Genomic DNA, 12,381 nt, shown 5'->3' with positions numbered 1-12,381 from the left:
CTTTCCAAGCTACCACTTTTTTTTTTTTTTTTTTTTTTTTTGGCTGCAAATGGGACTTTTGTAAGAAACAGCCTCTGAGTCATTAATCCAAGTCAGGCAGAAGTGAAGCTAGTCTGTAGACAGTGTTCTCTGTCTGTTTCTCTGCTGGGAACTTGAAATCCTATTGGATCTAGGATATGGCTTTTCCTGTCTCCAGACACACTCTTGGAGTCTAGAATTTACATGATGAGGACTTCTTTTTTATTTCATTTATTTATTTTTACATATATGGATGCTTTGCCTGGGAGCACATCAGACACCTGCGGTGCCTGTGGAGGCCAGAAGAGGGCATCAGATCCCCCGGAACTGGAGTTTCAGGTGTGAGCTGCCATGTAGATGCTGGCAATTGAACCTGGGTCCTCTGGGAGAGCAGTTTAAACCGTTTCTCCAGCGATTTCTCCAGCGATGAGGACTTTTTGACCCAAAGGAGATCTAGAACCCCCCCACCACACACACACACACCTTCCCTAACAGCTCCACATCCCGCCCACCCTTTTAGGAGAGAGGAGGAGCCATCATGTGAGGCTGAACAAGCTCCAAGTTAAGACCCAAGGGTTGACCCTGAACTGCTGAAGCCAAGTGCCATTAATGGGAAGGGCCTTTTCCTACACATGGGCTCCGAGCATTCTGTACAGATCTGTTAAACACTCAAAAGACGCCGGGCAGTGGTGGCTCAGACCCTTAACTCCGGCACTTGGGAGGCAGAGGCTGCAGATCTCTGTGAGTTCCAGGCCAGCCTGTCTACAGCAGCCAGCGCTGTTACTCAGAGAAACCCTGTGCTGAAAAACTCAAACGAGTTTGAATCACAGGCACCATTTGGTCTGTGGCTATGCTTGCTGTGTCTCTCCTCCCCTGTCGCAAACCCCACCAGGGCAGGACTTTACGCAAACCACTCTTCCTTGTATCTCTGGTCCCTGGGACAGAATCCAGAACGTAGGAGGTGCTCCATCAGTGTTTGTGATGGAAATGCTCCTCCTCTTGCTGTGTCATCAGCGGAAGAGGCAGAAGCGCCGAGTCTGGGTTGTCCATCCATCCACTGATCACTTCTCCCAGCCCTGCCACTTCGGAGAACCCAGCTTATTCCTACCTCCGTAACACCCTTCTGTCCCCTTGCTTTTCTTTCCACTCTTGCATCTCTGTCACTCTCCTACTACTATTAACAAATGACCCCGTTCCCTCTCTGTTCCCAAACCACTGTCCACGCCGTTTTTCCCCTTTAGCTTGTCTCTGGTGAGAAAAGAAAAATCCCTCCCAGAAGTGTGACTCAGAGAAATGGACTGAAATGTCATCCAAGGCCGCCAGGAATTTCTCAGCCTTGCATCAGGAACCCTGCACTGAGAGCCAGGGCTTCAGTCTAGACGAAGGTTTCAAAACTCAACACCCGGAGACCCCCCTTTAGCTCCTCCTCCCAGCCCCGCCCACATTTCCTGCTTCATGGTTGCTATACTTGGCCACCTTGGGTGAAGGTTCGCTCCCTTCCTAGCAAGTTTCCATCATTGTGGCAAAGAACTTCAGCAACCGTGCAGGCCACGCCCCACTGCGGTACCTCCCCTCCAGCAGCTGTAGCTTTGAGGATGAGGAGAAGTAAGCCACAGAGGGGTTTCGCCATGGGCTCGCAGCCAAGTTGCCTCAAACTTTCCGCAGCACCTGGAAACAGGACATGAAAAATACAGGTTAGAAAGGACCCATACTGTTCCATTCAAAAGCCTCGTTCATGAAATTTAAAACAAAACAAAACAAAAACCTGAAGTATTCAGACTGCTCTGTTTGTTCCTTCTCTAGTATTTGTAGAACAGGTCCCAGTGCATGCATATGGAAAAAAAAAAAAAAAAAACAGGAAGAGCGCTGCGGCCGGTGGGGGTGGGGGACGGGGAGGGTAACGGGAGGGGGGGAACGGGGGGGGGTCGGAAGAAGGAAACCTCAGGCTCAGGCAAGCAGCACAAAGAGAACACAGACACCCATGGAAGAGAAATAATCCCGCACTCGCATATAACAGGTAGCGACAGGTTAAGAAATTGCCATCCAGGTCATGAGGAGGTCATTGACAAGTTTTTCAGGTTTCCAGTAAATAGGAAAATGACTGGGTCAACTAAACTTCCAGCAACTCTGACTGAGAGACCCTGGCACTGATCTGGCCCTCAACAGATCCCAGGGGCGTGGATGGGTGATGCCTGCTGGGCTTCTCTGAGGCTGGGACACTGGAAAGAGCTGCCATCAAGGCACAATGGAGTATGATCTGCGACAACCTTGTTGTCCAGCTCGGGTTCCTCAAGGTGTTTCCAGAAAAACACAGGGCCCTAGAAAAGAGGGGGCTCATACCTACCCAGAGTTGTCTGCACTCCTGTTGGCTGTGACAAGGACAAAGCAGGGTGCTGTCTGCCTTTTAGAACAGGCAGGGCCTAAATGGGAACAACTAAGTCACTTCCTTCCCCTTCTGCTCTGACTTCCTGTCCAGCACCCAGGGAACAAGAATGAAGGAACATTTTCATTTATCTAGTCTTTGCTTGCTTGAAGGTGTTTAACTAGTAATCAAAACATAACTATACATGCATTGAAACCTTAGTGGTATCCATTATGGTGTGAGTGGGTGTGTTTTGATTGTTGCTGGTTTTTGTTTGTTTAGTTGGTTGGTTGGTTTTTGAGACAAGGAAATACTATGTAGCCCAGGCTGGTCTGGAAGTTGTAATTTTCTTGCTTCAACCTCCCAGGTGCTAGATAGGCACATGGCACCTAGTCCAGCAAGGTACATTTTAAAAAACTGTTTTAAGTATCAATAATAATAATAATAATAATAAACATAGGTAAGTGAATCTGTGAGCTCTAGGCTAGTCTGATCTAAGTAGGAAGTTTCAGGCTAGCCTCAAAAGGAAAAAAAGAAAAGATAAATATTAAAAGTGGCAAAAAGAATTTAAACTCTGCTCAGTCAACCCTGCATTTCCTGGAGCCTTGTATTACTTGAAACCCTTACGGACTACTTAGGTGAAGGAAGACATCTTTCTGGCTCACCAGCTTCCAAAGGGTGGTAGAACTAGCTTTAGGAAGTAGGTTGACCACGGTCAGAACTTGAAGACCTGGGTGTTCCAGGCCTCTGGTGGTCAGTGGGAGGCCTTAAGTTCCCATGCTTCTCTCCTGTATCACAGGACTGTTCCTTTCTCCAGATTCCATCTGAGATTATCCCTAGCAAAGGGAAAACAGATGAGTGGAGATACCAGCTACAGTCAGCTATCACACTCCTTTAGGAAACATGAGTTCGGGACCAGCATTGGGAGGCAGAGGATCTCTGTAAATTCGAGGCCAGCCTGGTCTACAGAATGAGTTCCAGGACAGCCAGAGCAACACACAAAGAAATCCTGTCTCAAAGCTGCCCCCCCCAAAAAAGAAAAGAGATTATGAGTTCATTGTGGTTAGATTAAAATATAAGGGGTGAAATCTCAGCATAATACAAGTTCCTCATGGGCTATTTCATCTCTGGCTTGGGGGGGTGGTTAATACATAAAAATCTCAAGAAACAAAAAAAAAATCTTGTCAGAATTCACAAAATGTACATTGTTGTAATTTAAAACGCTGCACTCTAAAGAAAGACACCATGTGACAGCTCACATAGAGGGGCTTCTTATTAGGGGAAAGGGAATGGGGGGGGTGAGGGGAGGTGGGGAGACCAGCCTCTGAAGATGGGAGCCGCAGAAGAGAAAGGGGGAGGGAGACAGAGAGAAGGCGGAGAAGCAGAGAGAGAGAGAGAGAGAGGAATAAAGAGAGGAGAGGATGAGAGGTGGGCAGAGCCCTTTTAAAAGGGAATGTAGTGAATGTGCACAGGTGGTGCTCTTAGTGGCTGCAGCTGAGGATGTATCCTGCCAGAGCCCCAAGGGCAGGCCAGTACAGATGCCTGAATACTAGGATACGCATCTTCCCAATGGCCTTGAAGGTTTATTTTCCTAATTATCCTAACCAAGTGTGCTAGTTACCCTACATGATTAGGTTTTGCTAGTCTTTCACTTTTATGAGCTCCCTCTCTTTCTGTCTCTCTCTCTCTCTCTCTCTCTGTGTGTGTGTGTGTGTCTCTCTCTCTCACACACACACACTCACAATCTTTTTTTATGACGGTAGAGACCTTATAGCCTAGACAACTTCCATTAGCCCCACAGTTCCATCACCGCAGCATCTAATACATGAATTTAGGAGAGTACATCCCAACAATGGCATCATGGGAACAAAAGAAGCATCCATGGGTAGACTAGTTCCAAGTGCTAACAAATCATTAATAGGCCAGACCCATGCATGGTGGCTCACACCTGTAATCCCAGCACTCAGGAGAAAGCAGCAGGAGATATGCTCAGTTCCAGGCCATCCTTAGCTACCCTGTCTCAAAGGGGAGAAACAGAAGAAATGGAATGGGCATTGGGGAAGCAGGAAGGCAGCTCTCTCACAGAGATAAAGCACTGTCTGTTCACCAAGAAGTCATGGATATTGCCAAATTCTGCAGACCCGACAACTTTGGTGCTCTGAGTGGCTGGTTTGGGGGTTTCAAACATCGCTACGCTTTCCAGTGGCTTTAGCCCTTGGGTGGAGCTCTGGGTGCAAATCAGAAAGATGTGAACAGATTTCAAGCAGGGATACAAAAGTTAGCTAAAGATCACATTTTCAACTTTGATGAAAAAGGAATTCATTACAAATGTATGTGTCAAGAAGCCTGCATTTCAAGGCCAGAGAAGGAAGCTGAAAATCTTGAAGCTTTCCTCTTACCCCTTTATTGTAAGCCACACTCTGCTACCCTCTGGCTGGCCACTTCACAAACAAATTTCAGGTCTTTGTTCAACATAAAATGCCGTATTTATTGTAGCATTTATGTATTCATAAATGATTTAACATGCTCAGCACTGCTAGCATTTTTACTAGATTCCTGTTTTTGTTTTCATTTCACTGACAAAGTCCTCTGGTGCTATACCCGTGGCCCACTTCTCTGTAAACCCTGTGGTTTTATTGTGCAATTTTGCATAGCCCAGTGAATCTTAGGAATGCATATATTGTATGACAGCAGAGCCAATGCACTGTAATGGAATATGTAAAACTACCGCACTGTATGAAAGTACCTGGCTCTTTTAATCCCCGTGTGTCTCCCTCAGCCATTGTCTGGCTCCCACATACTACATGTGAGAATCCATAAATTAAAATAAGCCTGCACCAGAACCTTCCAGATGCCTTTTCCTAGCTTGCGGCTGAGTCAAATTTCTTAATGGTTCTGCACTGAGGTGACTTGCTGAAGCCCCCAAGGACTCCTTTCTGTCCCTCATCTTCAATGGTAAACATCTTGCCCTTGCTTAAAACTACCCGATAGAATCCCGATTGCTTCCCATTGCATGGCAATTTCCCCCTTTTCCCCTCATCACACGGTGCTGGCTTATTGTCAAGACTTCCTCCGAGTTGGGCCCTTCCTGGGCAATTAGAGGAGCAGCCTAAAATGCTCACATGGTCTGTGGGATGCACACACTCAGAAGGAGCCTGGTTGTGGGCTTGGCAGGCCCCTGAGCTGCCTCCAGTCTCTTCTGGAAGGCTCTACTTCCTGCAGGACTGCAGATCTGTCTCAGCAGGAGCAACCAGAGCCCAGTCTGCAGGAGATGAGAAGGGAGGGATGGAAATCAGGCCCATGGCTACCTAGAGAAGCGCATTTAACCACCACCATTTCTGAAACCTCGTCCTGGGGTTTCATTATTCTTTCCTGGCTACCTAACACTCGTCAGGGGTTGCAGAGTAAGGGAATCCCCCACTGGGTAAGCTTTATTCTACTTTAAAGAGGAAGATTTTAGTCCTTCCTGTTTCTAAACTCCAGGGGCTTTGTCTACTTAAGAACACCACTGCATGACTCAGCTGAGACAACCTCTCAATGAAAGGTGTAAATTATATTGCTCCAGTGACACAGAGAGAGACTTTTAAACCAAAAGAGGCAGGCAGTAGAACCCTCCCGAAATCTGAAGGACCTCCCCTTTTTTCCTCCTTTTCTTTTTGTATATCACCCCCAGGCTCTTCTTCAAAGTCATGGCTTCTTTTTTCCTCTAATTGTTTGGAAGGTACACATATGTATGTATCTTACAAAATATAACCAGTTTAGTCTGTATTGTGCGACTTGTATGCATGTTTTCAGGGTCAACTTTTAGTACTGGACAGCTGCTTAGAAAGTGTGTGGAGCCCTGTGTTTAAGATGCAGCTTTGGTTATAGCCTTCCTGGACTGGGTTCTTCACTGTCACCATTCGGTCACCTGACCTTCATAACTCACTTCCTGTCCTCTGTCTCCTTTTTAAAGATTTATTATTTATGTCTGTATGTACTTGTAAATGTATGTGCTTATGTGATCATGCATGTGAGTACCCTCAAAGGCCAGAAGAAGGCCTAGAACTCATTGAAGCCTGAGTTATAGGTGTTTGTGTGCCTTCCAACATGGATGCTGGGAACTGAACTCTGGTCCTCTGAAAGACGGTGCCCTCTTCCTACAGTTACAGTAAACACTAAATGAGTTGATACATGTAAGTTATATGGTACCAGATAAGAACTTAATAAATAGCATATCATCATCATTATCGTCATCACATTGTGGGTTGAATCCAGGGTTTTATGTCTAATAGGCAAGCATTCTGCCACTGAATTACATCTCCAAATCCCTCTCTCTCTTTTTTTTTTTTTAAAGACAAAAATCTCACTAAGTAGCCCAGGCTGATATTGTACTCTTAGATAAAAGTGATCCTGGGCCAGCCTCTCAGATGCTGGGGTTACAGGCAATGACAACAGCTGTTATCTGTTACTGATGGCTTCAATCTGTGGGTGGCTGTGCTAGGAGTGTACATGGGAATGTACACTCAAACTATTTGTTGTGGTTATAGCTATTTTATAACTAGGTAAGAGTCCTCGCCCCTTTCTGGCTATTTGGGAACAGGTTAGGACTCTGATAAATTATTAAGTTCTGGATTCACTTCTAATACTTGTGTGCTGGTTTGCATATTAAAGAAGGCACCGGCAGAGAGCAGACATGCAGAGACCTGCCTACTTGGCCCCTCCTGTAAGATGTCTAACCCAAGGACAGTGGCATGCTACACTCTGCTCCTACCAGCTCTGTTTTAGTAAGTGATTCAGGCTGGTAAGTGATAGAAGCAATTATACAACAAAAGCTGGCCAGTACCAAACACTACACACTTTCCCTTAGCCATTAATTAAACATTACCAGCTCACACCAGTATGATGACCACAATAAAGTGTATCTCATTTTTTGTGAAATTTTCTAAGTCATTTTTTCCCTCTCTTTAAGGCTCAAATATCAAAATTACAAAGAAAACCTACAGAAAGTAGAGAAAAACTTCTTGGATATTTGGTTAATCCATTCTGAACCTTTCCATGGTTACAAGTTGCCCTCCTCAGTCTACACCTGCCTTTGGATAAATAGAAGAGTTTTCAAATTTGCAGGAACTGATGTAACACTGGCCCTAAGAACCCCATCCAGAATTTTCTTTAGTTCCATTGGACAACTGTCTCTGGAAATGTCTGTAGCTGTTCATTACTAACTACTAGGAAATTCCCACCCCTAGATCTTGGCCTGGGATTAGTTAAGTCCTACTCTGAGCTTATGGAGGCTTTCAGTAACCCCATGGACCAAAAGTCCAGAATTCAACTGATCTTTTCCTGAGAAGAAATTGGATAAAGGAAGAGCCAGCTTTGAAGTGAAGACATTCTACCGAGCTGTCTCCCAGGAAAAAGCTGAGATAGGGGTGCCTGGGGGGAACAGAATTGAAGCTAGGAATTCTGAAGTGGAGGATAGTAAGTGGAACTGGAAATTTGTTTTATTCAAGAATTTCAGGTTAATGAGACAGCTCAGTGGGCGAAGTATTGCCTTGTAAGCACAAGTAGGGTCCATCTCTGAAGACCACGTTTTGTTTTGTTTTTAAAAACAAAAACAAAACAAAACAAAAAAATCCCATGTGACAGTATTATGCCTATGATTCCAGTGTCAGGGGAAAAACAGGTTCCCTGGAGCTTGCTGACCTGACAGTCTAGCCTACTGTGAAACCCAGGCCAAAGAAACACTCTTTAAAAAAGATTAAAAGATGGACGGTACCCGATGAACAACAGCCAATGCTTTTCTCTGGTCTCCACACACACAGGCACACCCACACAAGAGCTGGAAGCTGGGTGTGATGGTGCACACCTGTAACCCTAGAACTCGGGAAACGAGTCAAAAGGATAATCATGTTCAAATAACCTGTTCTATATAGTGAGAATAAAGTCAACCAAGATGACATAGCAAGACCTGTTTTTTAAAAAAAAAAGAAAGAAAGAAAGAAAGAAAGAAGCAAATAAATAAAAGCAAGCAAACATAACTACACAAAAATAATTGAATCAATTTCTTGAAGAATGGGTGTCATATAGAAGAAAGTGGGCAAGACTACTGTGACAAAAAGACTTAGACTTGGGCTACTCCCAAGTGTCAACAGGAAATGGTTACAATTCCAAGAAAGCAAGCTATGACAGCTTTCCTATCAGTGGACATGACAGCTGAAGCACAAATACTGAAAGTAGGTTCTTGTTTAGGGGGGTAAACACAGTGTTTTATTTCCTAAAATTTAGACAAAACCAACTCCATTTGGAAGGCGGTCTGTTTCTGTCCTCTGAATGTTTTGAAATGGGTTTTCAAGGTAATTAACACAATCTAAAGTGTGTTTGGTTAGTTTGTAACTGTTAAAATTTTGGGTAAATTTGAGGAAAGTTGCACCCATATATTTCTAATTCATTCGCACTCAACTAATCAAAACAGTATTTACATGTTATTTCATTTTAAACCAAGAGGGATACTGTCCATCATTGCTGAGAATAAAAGTCCAGGATGAATCCGGCTGGTGGTTGGTGCATGCCTTTAGTTCCAACATTTGAGAGGTAGAGGCAGGTGGATCTCTGTGAATTTGAGGCTACCTGAGCTACAGAGAGAGTTCCAGGAGAGCTAAGGCTACTCAGAGAAACCCTGTTAAACACCTAGATCTTCTTTGGCATGATTTGCCTCCAACAAAGACACTGGATAGATTCTGGCCTTATCAAATGCCCTCATCACACTCCACCATACATTAGAAACAACAGAGTTGTGCTAAGAGCAGATTGTTTTTATTCATGTTTATTTTACATCCCAGCCACAGCCTACCCCATCCCCATATTCTCCCCTCCCAGTCCCTCTCCCTCATTCCCCACCTCCCAACCCCAAATCCTCTCTTCAGTCTCCTATGAATATCAATAAAACATGACATATCAAGATGCAGTGATTCTAAGCACCTCCCTATATATTAAGGCTTGGCAAGATGACCCCGTATGAGAAGTAGGGTTCCAAACGCCAATAAAAGAGTCAGAGACAGCCCTGTTCCTGTCATTGGGAATCCCATAAGAGGACCAACCTACACAACTATAACATATATGCAGAATGCCTAGGTCAGTCTCATGCAGGCTTCCTGGTTGTCAGTTAGTCTCTGTGAGCCCCTCTGAGCCAGATTAGTAGATTGTGTGAGCCTTCCCATGGTGTCCTTGACCTCTCTGGCTTTTACTTCTTTCTCCTCCACCCTGCGCAGGATTCCTGAACTCTGCCTAATATTTGGGCTATAGGTCTCTGCATCTGTCTCCATCAATTGCTAAGAGCAGATTTTTAAATGCATTTGATTTGCAAAGCCTTGCATCAAATGGACAAGAGACTAGGGAAGCACGACTCGTTTCTTTTGTGCCGTGATTCCGATCTTGGTTTTTCATGGCATTCTCCAGTAGAGGCCAGCTTTATTACTTTGATGGAATTTGGGTCTCAGGTCTTTTGAAGCCTGGTCCTTTCTCCTGGGCATCTTCTGGGGGGGGCACATAGACTACAATAGCAGTAAGTAATGGTTCCACAAGTTGTAGCGATCATATGAACTGCCTTGTTATATTGAAGACAAGAGTCTATAAACGCCCCCCAGAGGCTTTCCATGACACTAGCTAGCTCATCCATTAGCTTTACTCACTTGTTTCTTGTTCTTATTCATGGTGGTGACTTGAATGAGAGATGTCCCCCACAGAGATGTCTGGTGTTGGAACACTGGGTCCCCAGTTGGTGCTGCTGTTTGGGGGAGGCTTAGGTGGTGCAGGCATGACCGAGATGTGTGTCTCTGGAGTCGTCTCCGAGAGTGTAAGCCTCACTCTGCTTCAGGCACGCTCTCTGCTCTGTGCTCCCAGGTGAAGATGTGAGCTCTCAGCTTCCTGCTCCTGCTGCCACACCTGATGCTTGCTCTTAAGGGCTCTGGAACCGTAAGCCAAAATAAACTTTCTTCTTCACATTGCTTTTGGTCATGATGTTTTATCACAGCCATCAAAGCTTTAGGATAACATAGGAAACACAGGCAGTCCAAGTGCAAAGGAGTGTAGGTAAAACATTAAAAAAAAAAAAAAATTGCTGGGTAGTGGCGGTGCACACCTTTAATCCCAGCACTCAGGCAGATCTTTGTGAAGTCAAAGCCAGCCTGGGCTACAAAGCAAGCTCCTGGAGAGACTCCAAAGCTACACAGAGAAACCCTGCCTGAAAAACAAACAAACAAACAAACAAACAAAAACGAAAACGAATAGATAGATTTCAAAAAATTTAAAAATCACTAAAATCACTATAGTTAACTATAAACTTTTATTTATTAGTCTCTGTCACAGCAAGAGATCTAAGAATAAAATGCTAAGTTCAAGACATAACAAGAAATTATGCCAGAGGATCAGCCAGAGGCTGGGATGAAAGAAAACACAATAAGGATTATCAAGAGAAATCCTTCAAGTGCCAACAACAGGAAGAAGATTCCTTACAACCAGTCTCAGAAGTGGACTGCTCATTGGCTGCTCCAGTTCTTAACGTCACTTGGATCCAAAGCGTTTGTCAAGAAACTTAGTGTAGCCCCAAATACCAGGCCCCTTCTACTAAAACAGAATCAGTAAGTGGTGGCACACACCTTTATAATCCCAGGACTCAAGAGAGAGAGGCAGATGGATCTCTCTGAGTTCAAGGCCACCCTGGGCTACACAAGAGTGAAGGGTAACAGAGCTCACACCATTAATCCCAGCAGTAGGGAGGTAGAGACAGGACTGATATGGCTGGGCAGAGAGAGGAATATAAGGCAGGAGGAGACAGGAACTGAGAGCTTTTGCCTTTGAGGATTCATGGAGACAGAATTGCCATTTCAGCTGGGTAGAGGTTAAGATCTACTGGCTTGGCTGCTTTGCTTCTCTGATCTTCAGCTTGAAGCTTGAACCCCAATATCTGTCTCTGGATTTTTATCATCTGTGTTACAGGACCAAGCATTCAAACGTATGAGCCCATGGGCACAATTCTCATTCAAATCACCACAAGTTATAGTTAATATACAATGCATTCTACTTTTTAAAGGTTTATTTTCAAATTATTTTTAATTATGTGTGTATATACACATCTGTGTGCAGGTGCCTGCAGAGGCCAGAAGAGGGCGTTGTACCATCTGGAGGTAGGGTTACAGCAGCTTATGAGTCATCCAACCTGGATGCCAGGAACCAAACCCCAGTTCTCTAAGAAAGAGCAGTACAGTTCCTAATCACTGAGCCATCTCTTCAGCCCCAGATCCATTGCTTGTTGTTGTTGTTTGTTTTTAAACATATGTTTGTGTATGGAATCACAGGCACAGTCACTCAGCCATCACCATAATCCAGAAACCGAGCATCTCTGTTTTCCCAAGCAGCATCCCCACACCACAGTGCAGCCAGTGTCTCACTTCACCGTCTCCAGCTTCAAGCGAGCAATAACCAATCTGGTTTCTGTTACCACAGTTTTGCTTTTTCTAGAATTTCATGTAAGTGGAATCATACTTCATGCCATCTTCCACATCTGGCTTCTTTTTTCTCTGAGCATAGTGCTTGTGAAAATTACTAGATTGTTGCCCGTATCTGTGGTCAGTTTCTTTTTGATACGGAGAGGTACCACATTGTAAGGAAATCCTCTGGTTTACTTATCTACTCACCAGCTGATAGATACTTGAATGGTTTTCAACTTTCAGCTACTGTAAATAATGTTGCTATAAACATTCATGCATGCATTTCTGCATAGACATGTGTTTTTATTTCTTTTCCATAAACATCTCAGACCTGAACTACTGGGTCATAGAATAAGTTTATACTTCATTTTGGATGGCACAATTTCTCCTGTTCCATTGAAGACACAGAAGAGTTCCAGGTGCTCCACATCCTCATCAGCACTTGGGACTTAAAATACTTTTAATGTGGGTGACACCCTGGAATGAGATTTGCTTGTTGTTTTTAGTTTGCCATCCCTTGATGGTGAGTGATGCTGA

The sequence above is a fragment of the Phodopus roborovskii genome, unplaced genomic scaffold (assembly GCF_943737965.1).
Source record: "Phodopus roborovskii unplaced genomic scaffold, PHOROB, whole genome shotgun sequence".
In the NCBI taxonomy this organism is placed as follows: Eukaryota; Metazoa; Chordata; class Mammalia; order Rodentia; family Cricetidae; genus Phodopus; species Phodopus roborovskii.
Note: the sequence above shows the minus strand (reverse complement) of the source record.